Below are 22,045 nucleotides of genomic sequence, written 5' to 3'. Positions count from 1 at the left end.
AATCCCAGTCATGTGGGACTTCCTGTGTGAAATCCCTTCCTGTGTGAGAAATTCCCATAATGAATCCCCCTATCCATTTATTTCTACATACTTTGAATAAGCACACTGCAGGTAACAGAATATAACTGGTTTTCTAATAATCACCACCAAAGGGCTAACACAGCATTTGAGTTTCTTTAATTCTGCTGACTTGCTGCATTGTGCCAAGTTGACTACTGTATGTCCCAAATTTCTTCAATGCATAGCAACATATTTTCCCAATCAAGGAAAGGGGTACTGACCAAACGTCAGTGAAATTTTGTCAAGATGTATTATGAATTACACAAACTACATGCTAATGAACACATGTTATGGAGTTTCTTCCTGTTCATAGGTACACTCTCTCTCTCTCGGCTTGGCTTCGCGAACGAACGAAGATTTAAGAAGGGTGCAATAGTCCACGTTTGCTGCAGGCTCGCTGGTGGCTGACAAGACCAATGTGGGACAGGCAACTGGGCACTACAATAGGTACACTACTCTAATCAAATATGACAAATGAAAAAGCATCCTTAAAAAATGAGAGTAAAGTTTTTGGTACTATTTCTACAGTCTTCATTTTTTCCCCCAGCATTGTAACAAACACAGCAACTGGACTCCACATAGCAGTATTGTATGTGGGGATGGGCATGGATCAGAAAAACTGAGGTCAGTATTGGCTCATGGTCCATGGATTTTATGGACCACAGACTACAAATTTCCACTGACTTTTTTATTTAGCAGACCAGTCTGTGGTCTGTTTTGGCCCATGCCTGCCCCTCCCTTCCCTTCTCAATCACCCTGCCATGACAGGGCGACTCAGGCAAGGAACAGAATGCTTTTAAAAGAGGGAGCCTTCCCTTCCCTGCCATGGTGGGGCACTCAGGCAGGGAAAGGAGCACTTTAAATTGCTTTTCCCCACCTTCCCTTCCCTGCATGAGTCTCCCAGTGGGGCACTCAAGTAGGGAAGAGAATACTTTTAAATGCATTCCCCCACCCCCACCTTCCCTGTTCTTGTCTCCCAGTCATGGCAGAACACTCAGGCATGGAAGGGAGCACTTTTAAATGCTCCCCCCCCCACTTCCTTTCCCAAGTCACCCAGCCATGGCAGGGTACTCAAGCAGGGAAGGGAACACTTAAAATTGCCCCCCCTCCCGCCTTTCCTGCTTGAGTCACCCTATGAGCTCATAAGGGACTTTTTTCTGAGTTCACTCAGGTCCCCATCCCTTGCCATGGATGCCAGTGTGTCTGGCCCATTAACTGCTCCCACAAACCAAACAAACTTCCCTGGAAAATGCAGCAGTCTGTGAGTAGATTGTGAAAGACCCAACTGCACAGACCAGGCTCACGGACCCCAGACCTGGTCTGGCCCATGACAAAATTTGGTCCATGGTCTAGTTCGTGCCCACCCCTAATTGTGTGTGTTTATTCATAGCTGGGAAATGTGAATTACTGAAACTCAGTACTGGAATATTCCATGTCATCATCTGCATTCAAACAAAACATTCAAACTACCATTTTTCTAATGAGAATGAAACCGGCTTGATCCTTGGCTCATGATGCTTCTTTCCCCTCTCACCTCATTTTCCAAGCACAGCTGAAATAGCAGACTTCCTAAGTGGAAGTGAAAGAATTTGTTGTACCATAAGCACTTATGGGAGGGGGGAGTTTGAGGTCCCTTTCAATACAAGAAGACTTCATAAGAGAATAGGTGGGAGAGGGTGCACTGCTCATCAGCCCAAGAACTAGGATTGCAATGTCTGCCCTGGCAACCAGCAGAAGGTGAGGACAGGGACACATGGGCAGTTGTCATCATGATTCTATAGGAACTGACCGAAACACTATGATAAAACCATAGAGTTTTCAGCAATTCCTGCAGAGTCTGATATCATTTGCAGATAAAACCAGAATCATCACTCTGTCAACCTTTTTAAAAAAAATTATTTTTCTCCCGCTGCCACACTAAGTAGCAGTGAAAAATGACAGCTGGGGCTGTTGTATCCTCCACCCCCACCAGGAAGCCAGTACTACTGAGAACAGACATCTCAGGGCTGCATTCTCTTGTTAGCTGCTCTCCTTCCATCCTACTGTTAGTTAATCAACACTGGTACAACTAGGGTTGCCAATCCCTGGGTGGGGGCAGGGGATCCCCGGTTTGGAGGCCCTCCCCCCACTTCAGGGTCATCAGAAAGCAGGGGGGGAGGGAAATGTCTGCTGGGCACTCCATTATTCCCTAGGGAGATTCCCATAGGGTATAATGGAGAACTGACAAATCATCCAGTGTCTCCAATATCCTATCAATTGAATTAATCTTCATTCCTAAACTACTTATGAAGTACAGTAACACATTCAGTTTTAAACTTTTTTTAAAAAATCCACTAGTAAAATGGCTGCATTAGCAAAACATCTATATGTGCAAGAACAGGCCCAAAAAAATTAAATGGCTACACTATAAATTCAAATTACAGAAGTTATCCTTACTTAGAACTGTGAAGTCTACAGTTGTGAATCGGATCTAGTTCCATTTTAAAAAGAGGCTGAGGCAACAAAACTGATCATACAAATCACACCCTACTTTCCAGAATTGAATAATCCCACTTTATACCTTGCTTAACATGCTTAGCTACAAATCCAAACATCAAAGAAAATACCACTGGGTAAATTATTTTGAAAATTACTGTGCAGCTCAGAGCAAGCATCAAACTATTAAAAAAGCGCCTGGCATCAACTGGACCAAAACAGGGCCAAACTGATGTAACAAAAAAAGTTATTTATATTAACATATGTACCTGTATATTAAGACTTCCACATGCCATTGAAAATGCTGCAGCTATGATCCTCAAATGTTTAAAATAAGACCAATTAAAATGTTAATTTTTCCCAAAAGAATATTATATTCAAGAGCTACTCACTGAATAACTTTCAGGTCTTGTTCATTAAATATTTATCAAAGAATAGCCTGAGTAAGGTCACAGAGGATCAAGCATTTAGTGTAATGTACCAGTGCCTTAAGAAAAAAACCAGCCCATCAGGTTTATGAGCTGATCCAGTCAGTTACTACATCAATACAGAATCTCTAAAAAATCAAGTATCTGTAGCCTTTCAGCTAAACCACTTGTCCAGGGCAAATGACTCCTAGGTGAACCAACAATCTGTCAAGCAACATAAAGATATGGGAGAAAGGGAAGATCACCTCCAGGGTAGTGAATATCCTGTACATAACTGTCAAACTGAACAAAATTTCATGAGACTGATGCTAAGCAAAGGACAAAACTGATTCACTTGTGGTTGCAACCAAGAACCCATTTGTTCCCAGACTTGGCACATAAGCAGGCAATAAGGAAGGCTTTTGCTGGGGCTGCCACTTGCTGCAGTGGTTATGTGAGAAAGTCCTCCATTTCTTTTGAAACCCAAGATATGATCTATGATAGGTTCAATTATTATGCAGAGAAATTTACTATGCTGAAGACACAGTCCTGTCATTTTCTGAAGTACTGAAAATCCCAGACAAGCAGTCGATACTGAGGAATTCTCTAGGGCAGCGTTTCCCATTTCCAATGTCACGACCCGGTACCGGGCCACAGAAGCCTCCATACCAGGTCACAAGAAAAGCCAAAGTTAGCCCCGCCCCCAGCAAAGCCTGAGCTCTGTTCTGCTCCCTTCCTTCCCCCGTCTCTCTGTTGTGCAGAAAAAACTAGCCTTGAAGATTGACACAGGCTGCAAAGACTGAGCTCCATTTGGCTTCCTTTCTTCCCCCGTCTCTGTGTTGTGCAGAGAGGAACTGCATTGCCTCTCCTTCCTTCTCCCCCCCCCCCACCGTGTTTGAGAGAAAAGCTGGAGTCCACTGGCACTTTAGACCCATGAAGTGTTCTTCAAGGTATGAGCACTCATGTGCCTTTAAGTATGTTCTTTTAGGGAGATTTCCCCGGGAGGCCTGGGCAGCAAAGAAGTGGGGGATGTTTTTTTTTCAGCCAGGAGGGACGAGGAGTGGGCATTCCAGTAGCTTTTTTTTTTAACCAAATGACCCCTGGGCAGAATTGCTGCTGGCTGGGGGTGAGTAAGGCTCCCCCCCCCCTTTGTCCCTCTTTCTCTCTCTCTCTTTCTTTCCCTGCAAGTGATGCTCTGTCTGTATTCTTGGTGCTGGGGGGGGGGGAAGCAACAGTGGGAGGGCTTGTAGTGCCCTGGTCCCACTGGTGGACATTCTGGTGCTTTTAGGGCATTGTGTGAGAGAATTGTGGACTGGATAGTCTACTGGCCTGACCCAACGTGGCTTCTCTTATGTTCTTATGTTCTTTCCTTCCATTTCTTTCTTTTCTTTTCTTTTCCTTCCATTCCTTTCCTTTCCTCCTTTCTTTCCTTTCTTCCTTCCTTCCTTCCTTCCATCTTGACTGGATGAAACTTTTATGTTCATCAAACTGTTGGGAGTGCTGACAATGAAAAGTTGGCACCCCCCGTTAAAGCCAGCTGGCCTTTCTATGAGATTTCTGTGAGACTGAGAGAAAAAGATTATTGGAGATTACTGCTGTATAGCTCAGCAGCACTGGAAGTAATGGTACTATGAACTTGGCACCATTTTACTGGTCCTGCTTTTAACCGCTGTCTGACACCAAAATTAAACTCCTCCTGTAGATATTTAAAAGGATGAAGGAACTTCACTGGCTAAATATCTGCTCAACAGGTTGCTTTTAAAGGCATGGGAAACACAGCAAGTAAAAAGCTGCAAGCCTCTAATAAATATCATTTTGGGGAAAAATGCAGAAAAGCTTTATAAACTTCATATAACTTGAAATTAATTCATTAATTGCAGTACAATTCTCTGCTACCTTTCACAGCAATTTCCCAAGGAAAAGTATAAAAAATAGCTGTCAAAAGATTTTTCTGAAACCAAGCAAGCTTGGTTGTAGCGTGAGGCAGGTTCCAGTAGTAGCTACTGAAGGGCCTACTAAATATGTCAGCATATTTTGAGATAGAACAGCTGCCAGGGCCCAGTGTGGGTGGTACACAGCGCTGGCATTCCTAATGGCAATGGCAACAACGCTCCCAACTGCATACACCGGCCAATGCTGTTGAGGAAGGGGTGTGTAGGTGGTGCAGGCAATTGAACATGGGCATTAGGAGTGTTTGCAAGCTGGAGAAGAACACAAACAGATAGGTGCAGGCAGGTGTGTGTGTGTGGGGGGGGAGAGAGAACCCTGAGAACGTATGAAAAAGTTGAAGACCACCCACTTCCCACCCCCATTTTGGCTCAGCATGAGTTTCAGGGAGATTTTTCTGAAAGCAAAGTTACTTCAGAAGAAGAAGCGGGTTTGAAGGAGTGCCCTGGAAGTGACATCACAGGAAAAGGGAGAGTTTGTTTTTAATTGAGTTGATAAATGCATTTCATTACTTATGCAAATAAATGCCTTTTTAAAAGTAGCCAACTAACTATAGGGGAAATCTTCCAGTTGTTATCCTCCAGTGAAACATGAATGGGAAATAGCAAGCTCTAATTCTTGAATTTAAAGCTGATTACTTCCTCTGGTATTAGGAACAGCTGGCAAAAGTAGTCATTTGCTAAGGTCTGCCAAGAGCTAGAAATGTATTTTCTATGGTCTGTTAGAAGCTTTAAGCTATACTGATCAACTTAAACATACAAGTATTTTTAAAATATGGGCAGTTTTTATAATATTCCCCCCACACACATACATCCTATGGACAATTCACATGCAAAGTCTGCCCTGCCAACAGACAAATTGGACATTTTCTGGATGTTGATTTACAGAAAACATGGGATGATCAGCTTCAGGTTTGAATGCTACTTGATCATGGACCCAAGACAGATTACACAACTTGGATTTAATAAAAGCCCGTAACTTTATTAAAAGAGTGCAGGTCCACTCACAGCCGGCCCGCCCACTAAGCAAACTAGGCATTTGCCTAGGGAGCCAGCAGGGCAGGGGTGCCAAAATCAGCCCTCACCCATGCCCCACCCCCTGGGCAAATCCCTATTTGCCTCCCCCTCCCTCCCAATTTTAATGCCCAGGAATGGGCCATGAAGCGCCGCGCTCCCAGGGCTCTTTCAAGGCCTCCCCCCACCAATCAGCTGATCAGTAGGTAAAGCCAAGCGGAGGCTGGCAGCTCCTGTGCCGGCCTTCCAGGGCGCTCACCACAATCAGTGCTGGGGCAGTGGGCAGGACAAGTGAGCTGCTGAAAAAGTGGCGTCTGCCGCTGCCTCATCCCCACTTCCTCCCTGGATTGTATGGGGAGGAAGTGGGGAAGAGACAGCAGTGGCAGCCGCTTTTTCAACGGCTCACTCATCCTTCCCCCTGCTGCCCCAGCACAGATCATGTTGAGCTGCCCTGAAAAGCAGGCAAAGGAGCCACCAGCCTCCATACAGATTTACCCACTGATCAGCTGATCGGCGGGGGGCAGCTTTGAAAGAGCCCCGGGAGCACTGCGCTTCACTCAATCAATCAATCAATCAATCATTTTATTTATATCCCGCCCTCCCCGCCGAAGCAGGCTCAGGGCGGCTAACAACATTAGATCAATGCATTAAGTTATACAATAATGTTTAAAAACAACATTAAAATTGGGAGGGGAGGGAAGGTGCCGTGGAGGGGGGGCAGGGGACAGCGTGGGTGGGGGGCAGTGGGCAGCGAGGTTTTCTGGGGTGCCATGCAACCTAGGGCCAATTGGGAGGTAGTATCAGAGGATCCTATGATATGCATATTCTAATGAAGGATCCAAAAAAGGGTGCAATCACAGGGTGTTTTCTGCTTCATGGGGGCTGGGTTCTCCTGCCCCAACTGTATATGTTCTAACTGCTTGTTTGTAGCTTGTAGTCACTTAAAAAAAGATGCTCAATCACTTTGCTGGCTGAACGCACTACTTAACACACTTAATCCTACTCTTAGCACATTACATTTCTAGGAAAAAGTGGCAAGTGTCTGCCTCCCTTAGCCTCTTAGGGCAAGCTGTCCTACAGGTTTCACAAAAAAACAAACACACGGGGTCCTGGGGGTAATCAAGCTCAAGCAAATGAAACCCTCAGTAAATAGTACACTACAGTCTTCACTAATACTTTACCATATAATAGTATATAATAATATCAGACACTTCTTATACAATATCAAAATACACAGTAAGCAATGAACTTTCAACAGTACAATTAGGCATAACACACAACGAAAATATACAAACATACTCCCAAGTCCATACTTCCATAAGTCAAAACTGCTCTCCATAATTCTGTTACAAATTCTCCAGATAGCTACATGGAAAAGTCTCTGATGGTGCTACTCATGGAGTATTCATTCAGCTGATCGCTAAACGATGCAAAAGGTCTAGTTTCAGAATCTTGGTCCACAGCTGAGCTTCTCTCACAGAGCAATATCCTCTTAATGCATCATTTTAAACCTAGAGGAGAAAAAAATCCTCAAAGAATGGAGCGACCAGGCCTAAAGCAACTTTTAAATCACTATCCTATGTCTTTCTCAGCAGACACATAAGTGATGTCATTGGATCGCACGCACTGCATGAATGCTCAGCCCCTTGGCCAACCAGCTGCACCTGCCGCCCCCACTACTGGTCAGGTGTGGCTGGGTGGCTTGGAGGCCCCTCCCCTCTCCCCCCCCACCCGATCTGCAGGTGGGCCGAAGCGCACTGCGCTGGGGTGCAGGCCTGACATGGTCCTCCAAGGCCTCACTGCTCAAGGAAGGCAGACTGCTGCCCGAGCTCTCTGCCACCACGCCTCTCCTGCTCTCTTGCAAAGTAGGAGAGAGCCAGGCAAGGGCTGGCCAAGCCACGCGTTTGGGTCAGTGTGAGCAGGGACAGGGAGGTGGTGCCCGCCCCCCTGTGGCAAGGTGGCACCCCAGGCGACTACCTACTTTGCTGACTCCCACACACCGCTCTGCGCAGTACAATGCCATAGAGTCCACTCTTCAAAGCATCCATTTTCTTCAAGGGAGCTAATCTCTGCCAGCTAGAAATCAGTTGTAAAAATGGGAGATCTCCAGGCCCCACCTGGAGGCTGGCACGCCTAATTCCCTCCATTACTTTCCCAACATTTCCCTCCTCTTTTTAACCCATCATCAGATGAAGCTCTACAACAGGGTTCTTTTTTGAGCCTGTGGGCACCTCTGAAATTCTAAAATAGGGCGGTGGACACAACCACAATATGGCCACCACAGGAGGTGGGGTTAGAAAAATATAACTGCTGCAGGACCACACACAAGAACCCCAAGTGCAGGGTAGCAAAGAAGTAATTTTTTAAAAGAACAGTAGGAAATAAGAGTCTGCCAACTGAATTGACAGCTACAGTAGAAAAAATGCTATTTTAATTTGTGCAACCAATCATATTTCAAGTAGCCAGTCAGAAGCCCTGCTGGGCAGGAGCACCACTTGGTCCCACTCACTTTCTAAAAGCTCTTAGTGGGCACCAAAAAAGAGTTTGGTGAGCACAGCACCATGGTGCCCATGGACATTATGTTGGAGACCTGTGCTCTGTAGGCCTTTAAAAGTTGAACGACTAGACAGAAGAGTATTAGATCTCCAATGCCTCATTGCAAGTGCCTTTTTTTAAAAGGAAGTTCTGCTACCATATACATGCATCATTTTAAAGAAAACAAAATTGCAATTCTATTAGGAACATAAGAGAAGCCATGTTGGGATCAGGCCAATGGCCCATCCAGTCCAAAAATCTGTGTCACACAGTAGCCAATATATGTGTGTGTATATATATATACACACACACACACACACACATATATATATATATATATATATATATATATATATATATATATATATATATATATATATATATATATATATATATATATATACACATACATACTGTGGCTAATAGTCACTGATGGACCTCTGCTCCATATTTTTATCCAATCCCCTCTTAAAGCTGGCTATGCTTGTAGTCGCCGCCACCTCCTATGGCAGTGAATTCCACATGTTAATCACCCTTTCAGTGAAGTACTTCCTTTTATCCGTTTTAACCTGACTGCTCAGCAATTTCATTGAATGCCCATGAGTTCTTGTATTGTGAGAAAGGGAGAAAAGTACTTCTTTCTCTACTTTCTCCATCCCATGCATAATTTTGTAAACCTTTCTCATGTCACCCCGCAGTCGACGTTTCTCCAAGCTAAAGAGCCCCAAGTGTTTTAACCTTTCTTCATAGGGAAAGTGTTCCAAACCTTTAATCATTCTAGTCACCCTTTTCTGCACTTTTTCCAGTGCTATAATATCCTTTTTGAGATGCGGTGACCAGAATTTCACACAGTATTCCAAATGAGACCACACCGTTGATTTATACAGGAGCATTATGATACTGGCTGATTTGTTTTCAATTCCCTTCCTAATAATTCCCAGCATGGCGTTGGCCTTTATTGCAATCGCACACTGTCTTGACATTTTCAGTTAGTTATCTACCACGACCCCAAGATCTCTCTCTTGGTCACTCTCTGCCAGTTCACACCCCATCAACTTGTATTTGTAGCTGGGATTCTTGGCCCCAATGTGCATTACTTTGCACTTGGCCACATTGAACCGCATCTGTCACGTTGACGCCCACTCACCCAGCCTCAACAGATCCCTTTGGAGTTCCTCACAATCCTCTCTGGTACTCACCACCCTGAACAATTTAGTGTCATCTGCAAACTTGGCCACTTCACTGCTTACTCCCAACTCCAAATCATTTATGAACAAGTTAAAGAGCATGGGACCCAGTACTGAGCCCTGCGGCACCCCACTGCTTACCATTCTCCACTGTGAAGACTATCCATTTATACTCTCTCTGCTTCCTATAATTTAGCCAGTTTTTGATCCACAAGAGGACCTGTCCTTTTACTCCATGACTCTCAGGCTTACAAAGGAGCCTTTGATGAGGAATTTTATCAAAAGCTTTCTGGAAGTCAAGGTAAACAACATCTATTGGGTCCCCTTTGTCCACATGTTTGTTCACCCCCTCAAAGAACTCTAACAGGTTAGTGAGGCAAGATCTTCCCTTACAGAACCCATGCTGAGTATTCCTCAATAACTTGTGTTCATCAGTGTGCCTACTCATTCTGTCCTTGATAATGCTTTCTACCAATTTTCCCGGTATTGAAGTCAGACTGACTGGCCTGTAATTTCCCGGATCTCCTCTGGAACCCTTTTTAAAGATGGGTTAAAGACATTTGCTACCTTCCAGTCCTTAGGAACAGAGGCAGATGTGACGGAATTGGAAGGGTTAATAGAAAAGCTAAGGACTCAGGGAGTCTGAGTCATGTGATCGGAGGGTGGGGGCTGGAATGCTCGGAACTCTCAGGATGAGTGAGTGACAGATAACGGCTGGAGAGTCAACTGTCAGCAACTGTCAGAGGGAGACAGTTGAAGTGAACAGTAGATGGTCAGCAAGAGAGCTGAAGAGAGAGCTAATACAGAGAACTGTGAAGAGACTTCTGGTGAAGTGAAGCTCGCTGTTGGCTCTGTGGAGACAGCCAGGCGGCTGAGAGTGACAATCGAGTGTCACAGTGAAAGACAATCGAGTGGTCACAGAAATATTTACACTACTCTTAAGAACTAACAAGGTTGCTGAGGGAGAGATGTGGGTCTGAGAGAGTCAGGAGGGCTGGGAGCAGACACACCAGTTGACTCAAGAGACCAGACACATAAAGCCCAAGAGGCCAACCTAATTAGAGTTTGGAGAGTGAAGAAAATAAGAACTGTGGACCCTGAGATACCTCAGTGAACCTCTGTATTGTAAAGCCTGAACTGTTTAGCAACTGTTATTTATCCAAGATACAAAATAGCCTATGTAAATGCATCCCTTCCCCCCAGCTGGAGACTGTGTGTAAATAAAAATCTGTGGTTAACTGTTAAGTTCTCTGGTGCCTGAGTATTTGGAATCAGCAGCGGTCCCCTACATACATAGTTATCTGTCTATCTGAAAATAAAAGAAAACCCTGAAGAGACTAGAAATCCTTATTATACCCACCCCCTTTACTCAGTAGTCATGAGGTAAAACCAGAAGGAAGAAACAAAGGAGTCAAGAGGGGCTGGGGTCGCCATAAGTCGCCTTAAGGGGTGCAGGGCGGTCATAGCAGATTTCAATGAAAGATTACATACTTTTGTCAAGAGATCCACAAGTTCAATTTTGAGTTCTTTCAGAACTCCTGGATGTATGCCATCTGGACCTGGTTCATTCTAATCAGATCACAAGTCCTATTAAGTCAGTTGGATTTTCTTTGGAGTAAGCTTGTCTACAATTGTATTGCACAACTATTTTAATGTCTCATTCTGTTCACTGTAATACGAATTACATTCCATCTATATTAGCTACCTAAGTATAAAACTTAATATCAGACAGGACAAGCACAGTAACAAATAAATTCTTCTTAAAATTCCCTCTAATTTTCAGTACTGATGTTTTAAAGAATTTTCATTTTTAAGAAAGAGCATCTGAATGTGCTTTTCAAAGAAATATGTTCAGTATCATTTTCCAAGTGATAGGTATTTTATATACTGCTCTTAACGGTTCACAATAACACAGTATTTGAATAACAGAAATGGAAGCATAGAACAGATTGTTTGTAGATAGTCTGATTAACCTTAGTATTTGTACAATTTCAACTTGGAGCCAAGCAAATCACAATATGTTCGCCTCAAAACCATAAAAAGGATGGAACATATGGCTCTAATACAGAAAACAAACATAGAACCATATTTTCAAAATATAGTATCTGTTCAAACGATGTGATCTTTCAAGTAGAACTTCAAAGATTAGCAGAGCAGAAAAGTATACCACCCTTTCAAGTAATCATACCTTAGTGAAACTGGTTTTTTAATCACTATGGCAGAATCACAGCAAGCAGCAGTGTTACATTTGCTCTTGCCTTAGCAAACGATTCATGCTTGCAATGCATATCAAAAAACTCATGGTTTTACAACTTGTTGTCATACATATGTGGCTGAACTGATAAGTTTTCTCAAACACAAGAACAACCAAACAACTGCTTTGTAGGAATAGCACGGTCTGCAGAACCATTTTTTTGAGCCAGACACAGAGTATTTAGCAGTTTTCAATATTATCCAGATATAAACCTAAGACACTGCATGCTAACAGAGATGCCTGTTAAGTCATCTGAAGAGGGATGACAAAACAATTCTGAGGAGAAATATAAGTCACACAAGGCTGCCTAACGCTGACAGCAGGCAGGGAAATGCCTAGTATGCTTTCCATTCCTGTATCATGAACCTGGCATCATATGTAAAGAGCGAAGTCACAAAGTACAATTCTGTTTTGTTTGTTTTTGTTAGGAAAAAGAAAACTGCCATGGTGTTGAAAATGAGACAGGTTCCCAAACCTTGCTCCTAAATCCAAGATATGGATTGTTAGCTTCCTTTATTTAAACCAGACTGACATCCAGAACTGATTGACTGAGTATGGCTATTATAAAGCAGAAATTATAACATGAAAACAGCCAAGGGAGTCCAATAATTTTGGTCAAATAAAGTCTTACTATAAAATTTGTTTTTCCCCACCATTTTTTTAAGCTTTAAAGGGTTGCCATAGAGCTCATGTTGATTTTTGCTCATCTTTCTGGAGTAATTCGTCAATCTGAGGGGGGAAGGGCGGATTTTATGAATGGCAACTTTTAACAACATAAACATTAGAGAAACTCTTTGCAGATCTATAAGTTACTAGCTGGGTGGGGGGAGGTATTTACAGTGGGTGATGAAATGGGGCAGACGGGGTAAGAGTGCTACAAGCTCAGGGGTGGCTAATACTGGGAGTCAACAGAAGCATTACAAGGGCATTATAAAAGAGACCATATACATCCTGCTAGTGAATGTTAAGGAGTAAGTGGCATGGCTAATGATGTCATCAGCCTTATCACTTCGTTTGTTATATGAAGCGAAATTAGCGGAGTCTGCTACCATTTGGAAGAACTGGCAAAATAACAAACAAAAAGACAACATTAATAGAAACCAGAGCTGTAGGGGCCACATATATAACCAGGCAAGATGCAACACTGCCATTGTAGAAGCTATATATTTCTTTATTTATTTATTTTTCACATTTATATCCTGCCATCCCTGCCGAAGCAGGCTCAGGGTGGCTAACAGCATCATAATATCAGCAATAAAACAATGAAAACAATCACAATCAAGTCCATTAAAAGTTAAGAGGTTACAATTTAAAATTATTAGTGCAGGTTTAAAATAACAGTTTGGTGCGAACATCGTGCCATTCTTCAAAGGTGTTGGGCATTTACACATTTTGGTTGAAGGCCATTTGAAATAACGTTGTTTTGCAGGCCTTGCGGAACTGGGTAAGGTCCCGCAAGGCTCTAACATCATCTGGGAATTGGTTCCACCAGTGGGGGGCCGCAATAGAGAAGGCTCTTTCTCTGGTAGCCTTCAGTTTCGCCTCTCTCGGCACGGGGATTACTAATAGATTGTGCGATCCGGATCTAAGTACCCTCTGGGAAATATATGGGGAGAGACGGTCCCTAAGGTAGGCAGGTCCTTGGCCATATAGGCCTTTAAGGGTGATAACCAGCACCTTGTAGCAAATCCGAAATACTATCGGCAACCAGTGCAGTCACCGCAGCCCCGGCTGCATATGGTCTCAACTAGGGAGACCAAGTAACAGCCTGGCCGCTGCATTCTGCACTAGCAGCAGTTTTCGAATTTGAGACATGGGCAGCCCCATGTAGAGGGCATTACAGTAGTCTAATCTCAAGGTGACCGTTGCATGAATCACCGTTGCTAAATCGCCATGCTCTAGGAAGGGGACCGACTGTCGTGCCCGCCTAAGGTGGAAAAAGGCGGATCTCGCAGTGGCTGCTATCTGGGCCTCCATGGCCAATGTGGGCTCCAGTAGCACCCCCAAGCTCCTGACTTCGAGCGCCGATGTCAGTGGCGTCCCATCAAAAGCTGGTAGGGGGATTTCCCTTCCCAGACCACTGTGGCTCAGACAAAGGACTTCTGTCTTCGTCGGATTCAGCTTCAGACGATTCAGCCTGAGCCACCCCACCACGGCTTATAATGCCAGGGTCAGATTTTCTGGAGCAGAGGCAGGCCGGCCATCCATCAGCAGATAGAGCTGGGTGTCATCAGCGTACTGATGGAAACCCAGTCCAAATCTCTGGACAATCTGGGCAAGGGGGCGCATATAGACATTAAACAACATTGGGGAGAGCACCACCCCCTGAGGCACCCCACAATTAAGCAGATGCCTCTGGGATGATCGTCCCCCAATCGCCACCCTTTGTCCCCGACCGTAGAGGAAAGCCATTGCAAGGCCAACCCCTGAATCCCCACGTCGGCGAAGCAATGGACCAGCAGCTGATGGTCAACCATGTCCAACAACAACCCGCCTCGATCCAGTTGTCACCGGAGATCATCCACTAAGGCGACCAGCACTGTCTCCATCCCATGGTCCGGGTGAAAGCCGGACTGATGTGGGTCTAGAACAGAAGCGACCTCCAGAAAACTCTGCAACTGCAACACTACTGCTCTCTCGATAATTTCACCCATAAAGGGTAAATTTAATACTGGATGATCTAGAGTTGGTTTTTTCAAGAGGGAAGGGACTATTGCCTCTTTAAGAGGCTCTGGGAAAAGTCCATCCGAGAGGGACCTATTTACAATATCCTGTATAGGATATTGAAGCTCCATCCAGCAAGCTTTAATCAGCCAGGATGGGTGGGGTCCAAATTGCATATTGTTGGGCGTGCAGTTACAAGGATGCTGTCAACTTCCTCCAGGCTGAGTGTTGTAAAATGGTCTACAGCCTATCCCAAAAACAGGCATGGTGCCTCAAGTTCACTTACTGTTTCAATTGTGGCAGGGAGGACGCGGCAGAGCAACAAGACTTTATCCATGAAAAATGTTGCAAAGGCCTCACAGTCGATCTCCAATTACCTATGATTTGGTCTGCCTTGTGGCAGAGTTGTAAGGGTCCGAATAATGCTAAACAATTGTGCCGGGCGTGAATTTGCGGATGCAATCTTGGCCACAAAGTAAACTTTTTTTGTGGCTTTGATTGCCATCTCATAGGATCTCATATACTCTCTATAAGATGTTCTGTTTGCTTCGTCATGAGTCCGCCGCCATTGCCTCTCCAGTCGTCTGAGCCTCCATTTCATCAACCACAAGTCCATGTTATACCACGGTGCCATCTTTGAATGGGGGCGCCGAGGAGCGATCTCGTCAATGGCCACGGTGAGCCGATTTTGCCATAGCTCAACCATGTCCTCGAGCGAGTCGTCAGGGGGCCAAGGATCCCGCAGTTCCCTCTGGAATGGTATTGGGTCCATTAGGTTCTTTGGGAGAGCTAAAATACACTCGTCGCCTAAACAGGTTTGGGCCTTCAGGACACAGTGGTCCGACCATGGCACTGTATCAGCAGTAATTCGGGTCACCATAACCCCCGACGCAAAGATCAAATCCAGCATGTGCCCGGCCTGATGTGTGGGTGTAGTTACAAATTGAGAGAGTCCTAGTGTAGCCATGGATGACACTAGGTCCACTGTTCGATTGGAGTTCGTGTCATCGGCATGGATGTTGAAATTACCCAATATTAAAAGCTTGGATGTTTCAACGCCCAGCCTGTTATGGCCTCCATCAGGGACGATAAGGCGCTGGCTGATGCATTAGGCGATCGGTACACCAGCCAGATCGCCAAAACCTCTTCTACATCCCACTTCAGACCTGCACATTCAATGCTGTCGATCTCTGGTGTCAGCAGAGCCCGGAAGGAGTAAGCCTCCCGTATGAATACTGCCACTCCTCCCCCCCCGCCTGCTAGTATGTGACTGGTAAAAGACCGAGTATCCCGGGGGGGAGGCTACCGTCTCACCATCACGTACCCAGGTCTTGGTCATGCATGCCAGGTCCATATCCTGTTCACACAGGAAATCTCGAAAAATTGAGGTCTTATTATTTATGGACCTGGCATTGCATAACATCAGTGATGGAGGCAAGTAATTCAACCTGGCCCCGCCCACTGTCACCATTGGGATGGGACACAGACTGGAAGGGGGCCGATCACCCACACGTATCCGCCGCCTTTCATTATAGTTATGTCTGCTCCCACCGTCATACCTTCCCCTCCCCAGGAATACTGGAATCCCCAGGCCGGCCATCCCCCCCCACTGGTCTCCACAGTCACCTCAACCAATGCAAGATGCCCTGTAATGATCCTGCAATTCCGGTTCTGTCTCTGCCACTACCGCCCTTGCTAACTAAGAGCACCCCCCAATCTATCAACCCTGCCAATTTAGCCTCCCCTAAATGGCTGATTAATTCTAAAACCCTTAGTCTAATCCCTTTATCAATTAGCTAATAAATTATCCTTCAAGCTAGTTAAGTTCTGGATCCCCCTACCTCTCAATTAACACTCTAAACTTAATCAGCCAATATTAATCAGTTCCTAATAGCTAATTAATTCAATAATAATAAGTTAAACCCAATTTAATTCACTCAATTTATATCATCCCACATCAATCAGTCACTAATATAATAGGTTCCGTTAAATTTAGCAGCTAAAAACATAAATAACGCCTCTTCAGCAATAGACAGTAATAATCGATGGTAATGGGAACAAAGTGCTGGTAGTTAAAGTGCTATAATGATACCAATGGTGTTTAAAGTGCAGTCTAGTGCAGTCTCTGTGTAGGCACCTCTTCATACTTGGGCAAGGGAAGCTCCGCCGGTCGTCAGCTCAGCGAGCTTGGAGGGGGCAGAGATCCTCCCCATGCTCCCCAGGCGCTAAGGTCTACCTGATGGGAGTCCGCACACTACCCTCCGGTCAAGCCCAGCCCAAGCAGAGCGATAGGGGATGGTATCAGGTCCCAACTGGCCCAGCACACCGATACCGCCGGCCGTGCGACCAGCAACACCACCAAACGCCGTCCTTGCCCAGAAGCAGCAGCCGCCGGCAGCGACTCAACAGCTAGCCGACTCAAGAGCCAAACGCCGCCAGTCCACCACAGATGCAAGCCACTGCCACGGGCAACTCGCTCCGGGTGTGCCAGGAGAAAGTTGCTGCAGTCCGGGCCGGAGTCTGGGTGTGGCCGATACAGCTCCGTCGACCGAACAAACAAACGGGGGTGGCTGTGGAGTGGGAAATGACTCCTCGTCGGCTGGAGGAGGAGGGGGGGGAATGGCCTAACTCCCCCATCTTTCTTATCAATCAGGAACATCCGGGGGGGGGGAACGTTGGGTGCTTGCAACAGACACCTCCTCAATCACCCCCTTGTCAATTAGAGCAATTAAAGCCTGGGACAGAGCCAATGCTGCCTGGCTACATACCCCCCAGGGGCAAGGAACATGGAGGAATCAACTTAAATTCTAACCTATATCCTAGTCTAACTAAGGAAAAAAACCTACTCATTGGAAGTAACAGCTTCCCAGGCAGCATAAAACTGAGCTAGCCTGTCTCCAAACTTAACAGGAGTGGAAACCTAGTCAGAAGCAGTGTTCCTTCTAAGTTGAGTTAGTGTGAGCTAGCTCACAGTTTTTTAGCCTCCAGCTCATGCATTTTTGTCTTCGCTCAGGAAAAATGGCCCAGAGCAAACTAATTTATGCAGTAAATCAAAACTTTAATGTCAGAAGCTCACAAACTAGAATTTTTGCTCACGAGAGTCCACATCTTAGAGGGAGTATTGGTCAGAAGAAAGATTTTGGGGATGAGGCTGTCTCTCTAGGAGGGGGCAGCTGGTGGGTCAACCCAGGTTGGCTGGAACCATTATGCCTACAATAACCCTGCTGTGGGGTTTAGAGGTAGGATACTGAGGCCCAAAGGATTAGCATAGCCGTAATCCTTCTGGTAAGGGTACTAGAGCTACTGTACAAATGGCCTCTGATTGAGACAGGCCCAATTAAGACTTAGCTGTCTGCATGTTTTTCTTTATCAGGGACAGCATCTTGTCAGTCTTGGAACAGAAGAGCATCAAACTCTCGAAAGGTAAGTTCTCAATCTTGTGCTTGGTCTCCACGGGCAATACTATTGATCTGAACCAAGAATGGCGTCTGAGAACAATAGAATTCACCATAGCACACACCGCAGAATCAGTTGAATGCCAATCTGCATTAATCTGCTGCTTCGAGAGTTTAATGGCCTTCGTACGAAGGACCATGGCAAGGGCTGCTTGTCCTCAGGCAGAAGCTCCAGGAACAGCAACAGCCTCTTCCATAAGAAAAGCTGACAGCCAGACATAATGGTCTCGTCACTGGAAATCTTGAAACCCAACGCATATGAAGAGTATAGTTTCCATCCCAGATCATCCAGCTTTTATCCCTCTCTATATATGGGAGCAGAATGGTAAGCCTAATGGCCTTTTGGTTGCATTTCCTCAGTCACCAGGGAAGAGTATGGGGGGAGAGTTTATTAAATCATTAAAGGGCTCTTTCTTGATCCTTTAACAACATTCCACTCTTCTAGTCATGGTTGTGAGGGATGCAGATTTTTTCCCACAGCTCTTGTGTAAGTTCCTCAGGACCCTCTAATACCGGGAATCCAATAATACCAGGGCACTCCAAATAGAGGTGACTCAATATCTTGTCCTTTGGTTTCTGCTCAGAAGTAACCACTTCTGTTTTAAGGACTGGGCCATACAGATCACCTGTTCCCCTTAAATACAGAGTTCTTCCATAGGAGAGACTGAAGAGGGCTTATCCAGACTCAGATCTGATGCAGTGTTGGATCAATAGGATTCAAAGGCAGTATCCTCTCCCCTCACAGTAGGTACAGGAGAGCAAGGCCTACATGAAACCATTGCTGAAGGCAGATACAAGGAAGCACAATGAAGGCAGGGATATAAATTTGTGTCACTGGGATGAGCAAAACTGTCACCCCCCACCCCGCTTCCAGGTACCCTGGAGACATCATGTACAGGTGCAATGGCTATCACACAGGCAGCTGAGGCTGAGACCATGGAACCGTTGCTATTTGTTCCAGTTCAAAGTCACACAGGACATGACTCACTGGTTAACCTGCGTCTACTTTCCCATCCAAGATCAAAACTGGAGGGGATCTTGGACTTGGGGATGGAGTCCTAGGCTTCTTCTGAAGAGTTCAAATAGGCTCAGGAGTGCAGACAGGAGCACATTGTTGAGACAAAGATTTGCATTTGTCCTTATCCTTTGACTTGGTCTTCACCCTCTTAGCGGATGGCTCAGAAGGGGCACAATGAGCCAGAGGGGAGTGCAAACCGAATCAGATCTGTCACGACACGGATCTGGGACACAGAGCCAACTGCATCGATTCCAAGGACATGGCAATGGACCATTTTTTCGGGGCCAACTTGGGCAACTGTTCCAAAACTTTGAGAGCTTTCTCCCACAATGCTGCCTTAAGTTTAACTGGAGAACATCTACATAAAATACCTATACAATTGTATTATGTCACATTTAAACATACTTTCAGTATGTTTAAATGTGGCATGATACAATTTTATGTAGTTTCTGAACATAATACAATTTTATGTAGTTTCTGAACATAAAACTTATTACTACCATTTCAATTGTGCTAACACCAAGGAATTCAGAAGTCCAGCTCTAGAATAAAGACCCTGTCAGCTTGATCAATTACTGCTTTTCTCAGTTTTCTAGCTTTAAAATGGGGCAAATACTTCCACCAAGAAAAATAAGCCTGTTAATGGATATGAAATGTCTACATGTTACAAGAATATATTTGACTGAAGGCTAAATTTAAACAAGCTGAACTGTTTCTATGAAAGCTATACCTTGCATATACCAAACTCTGGAGTTTCTCTTCATCATTTTGTGAAAGAAGTTGTATCACTTAATAGGAGAAAACAAATGGTGGAAAAGGCCAAGGAGGTGCTCCAAAATCCTGAATAGCTCTCTGCACTATCCTAGATTTTAAAGTTAGTGGTCAGCAACATGTCCTGGAATGATCCAACACGCTTGAGATTTGTTGATTTATGGGAGAACACCCACATTTTCCATTTTGTTCTTCAACAAAGGCAGAGTTCATTCATCAATATGTTTGATAAAAATCAATCAAGATCTCAAATCTCTCTCTCTACTTGTTAAACTGCCTAACACAGCTCAACAGTTGGGGCCAAAGTTCTCTGGAGAAGTGCTCCAGAATCTCTAAAACCAATCTCTCCATTCTATCCTATGCGCCCATTTAAAGTCAGTGGTCTGTAACATGTCCTGGAATGATCCAACACACTTGAGATCTGTTGATTTATGACAGAACACCTACACTTTTCATGTTGTTGTATTCTTCAACAAAGACAGAGTCCATTCATCAATATGTTCGATAAAATCAATCATGACCTCAATGAATATGACGTCTCTCTCTCTACTTGTTAAACTGCCTAACACAGCTAAGTAGTGTATGTTGTCACCCATTACAGGCAGGCCTCAGTTGGGGCCAGAGCTCTCCAGAGCAGCGCTCTGGAAGCTCTAAACCCAGTCTCTCCATTCTATCCTATGGGCCATAGGATAGAATGGGTAGATTGGGCCGCTGCTGCAGCGTGACGCAAGAGAAGGGGTTTTAAACTTTAAATCAGGTATGCTACAAACCTCAAAGCAAGCCACATTTTCCCTATTGATGATGATCTGTCCATAAGTGCTTAAGTAAAATCGAAATGGTGGGGAGATTAATTATAGCATGAGTAATGATAACATTTCTTTGGGTGAATGTTACAGCTCAACAATTTGAACCTACAAAGAAAGAAAGAGTACAGACAGGGAGATAGATAAAATATGATCCAAAAACAAGCCATACAATACCATCTTTTAAGATCAGCCCAAATAACAATATGCAAACTTCTAAGTTCTCCAAAATTCAACCAGCTTTATATTATTTATTTGACAAAATTTATACCCTACCTCACTTCAAGAGGGTTACCAAAGTAGCTAATGAATTAAAATATACCCAACAAAATAACATCTAAAAAAATATGAAAAGCAACAGAATAAACTTGACACCAACAAAAGACTCAGTTTGAAACAAACTGAAATCTTGGGGAAAACTGCATCTATCATGGCAGGACAAAATAGACCCTGCTAGGTCATTCATCCTTCCAAAATTCATTTTTCTTTTTATATCCTTACCACTTGAGATCCCCAGGCAAATGCTTCTACAATGCCAAAAACCGCTTCTATAATTATTCTGGAACACTATACACCTAAGAATAAACTATTCTACACTACGCAAACTCCCTCAAGACAGAGGCTATGGTTTCCCTGATCTAGTGCTTCATCATGATGCCACACACCTGCATTGTGCAGGGAGTTGGACTTTTAGGACTCTAGAGGTCCCTTCCAACTCTATGATTCTAAGCATTACAGTTTCTCCTCAACATTGGCAAAGCCTTTGGAACGCCAAAACTTTCAAATCTCCTAATGCCAAACTTAGGAGTCACTTTTTTAGAACTGTTGCCAGATAGTATCTTATCTCCCAAAAATCCTTTCATATGCATATACTTTCTTCCCCCACACACAAAGATGCTGGAAAGGATGCAACATGCCAGGAACCTATTTCCACTGCTGGTGGGCTTGCCCTCTAGTCTACCGATTCTGGTTCCTAATTCAATCTTTTGTAGCCCAGATTCTTCACACCCATATCCCTCTTCAGCCAGAATTTTTTCTTTTAAATCTCTGGTCTCTACATCCTCACAAACCTACTAAAATACACCTCTTAGAATACATTTGTGTGGCGGCCAGACTTCTTATAGCCTCCTCTCGGAAAACATCCACGCCTCTAACTATAGCAAACTGGCTCCCCATATTGCAAGAATTTTGCATCCTAGACAAACTATCTGACTCTATCCTAAACTCAAACTCTAAATTCAACTCTCATTTTGAAACTATTTGGTTTCCCTTTTTGGAATGTGTGGGAGTGTGTTGTATAGCTTTAAGAGGACTGGATGATGAGATAGCAGGAGTGCTGTGTGATAAGTAGTGCGGGGTGTAAAGAAGCCTTGAAGTGCCGTGTGGAAAGTTAATTAATGTTTTGTGTGTGGTACCAAGCATATGATGAATACTCTACTTTTATTGACGCTGTTAA

Source organism: Heteronotia binoei, chromosome 21 (genome assembly GCF_032191835.1).
Source record: "Heteronotia binoei isolate CCM8104 ecotype False Entrance Well chromosome 21, APGP_CSIRO_Hbin_v1, whole genome shotgun sequence".
Taxonomy (NCBI): domain Eukaryota; kingdom Metazoa; phylum Chordata; class Lepidosauria; order Squamata; family Gekkonidae; genus Heteronotia; species Heteronotia binoei.
This window is presented reverse-complemented; position numbering follows the sequence as displayed.